The following is a 1,232-nucleotide window of genomic DNA, read 5'->3' as shown; positions in this document are numbered from 1 at the left end:
GTGAGTGAGTGAGTGAGTGTGAGTGTGCGTGTGAGTGAGTGAGTGAGGGAATGAGTGTGTGTCTGAGTGAGTGTGTGAGAATGTGTGTGTGTGAGTGAGTGAGTGTGCGTTTGTGTCTGAGTTAGGGGTGTGAGTGAGTGTGTGTCTGAGTGAGTCTGTGTGTGAGTGAGTGAGTGAGTGAATGAGTGTGTGTCTGAGTGTGTGAGTGTGTGTGTGTGAGAGTTAGGGGTGTGAGTGAGTGAGTGAATGAGTGTGTGTGTGTCTGAGTGAGTGTGTATGTGAGTTAGGGGTGTGAGTGAGTGTGCGTGTGTGTGTGAGAGTTAAGGGTGTGAGTGTGAGTGTGTCTGAGTGTGTGTGTGTGTGTGTGTGAGAGAGTTAGGGGTGTGAGTGAATGAGTGTGTGTGTCTGAGTGAGTGTGTGTGTGTGTGAGTTAGGGGTGTGAGTGAGTGTGCGTGTGTGTGTGAGAGAGTTAGGGGTGTGAGTGAGTGAATGAGTGTGTGTGTGTGTGAGTTAGGGGTGTGAGTGTGAGTGTGTGTGTGTGTGTGTGAGAGAGTTAGGGGTGTGAGTGAATGAGTGTGTGTGTCTGAGTGAGTGTGTGTGTGTGTGAGTTAGGGGTGTGAGTGAGTGTGCGTGTGTGTGTGAGAGAGTTAGGGGTGTGAGTGAGTGAATGAGTGTGTGTGTTAGTGTTTGATCTTTCGGTTTATTCTGTTTGTGTAACGTGATGTTGTGAAAGTGTGAAACCCTTGAATGTCTGAATTATGTTCTTTGTGAGGTTAAATGTGTTTAATTGTCATGAAATTCTGGTGTAAATAATGGTCTTAAGAATGTTTTACTTATGCATCTGTAATTTAAACTCTTTAATATAAACAGCACGGGTCTCATAGTTCAGTGCTGTGTTGTGAGTCACTTTTCCTGCGTTTGATGGCGTTTCTTCAGCCGAGGGTCAGTGGCGTAACAGTCTGATGTCAAGCGTGATTTCACTCCGATTGTGTAAAATACTGAAGTAGACACAAAGTTTGGCTCGTCGGCTCAGCAGTATTGCAGTCTGTTCACTTTTTGCTCCTGCTTGGAGATTGGTGCGCTGAACAGAACGAGTGTCTGGTCTGCTTTCGATTACTGAGTTCATGAAGAGCGTGACTCGCACCTTCAGTTTATGAACAGTGTGACTTGTGTTGTTGAGTAGGGAAGGTGTGTGTGAACTCTTCTCTGACAGTACTCTGTGTCTGACCTCT

General features: G+C 46.2%; 1 protein-coding gene across 1 annotated transcript in view; it reads left to right on the top strand.

Moving 5' to 3' along the window:
- The window catches only part of LOC107566544 (2-acylglycerol O-acyltransferase 2-A-like), an 8,133-nt gene that overhangs the window by 3,761 nt on the left and 3,140 nt on the right, over positions 1-1,232 (top strand). The window lies entirely within an intron of this gene.

Source organism: Sinocyclocheilus grahami, unplaced genomic scaffold, assembly GCF_001515645.1.
Source record: "Sinocyclocheilus grahami isolate Dianchi unplaced genomic scaffold, SAMN03320097.WGS_v1.1 scaffold1082.1, whole genome shotgun sequence".
Classification (NCBI taxonomy): Eukaryota; Metazoa; Chordata; class Actinopteri; order Cypriniformes; family Cyprinidae; genus Sinocyclocheilus; species Sinocyclocheilus grahami.
Note: the sequence above shows the minus strand (reverse complement) of the source record. Positions and strands in the feature narration are given on the sequence as shown.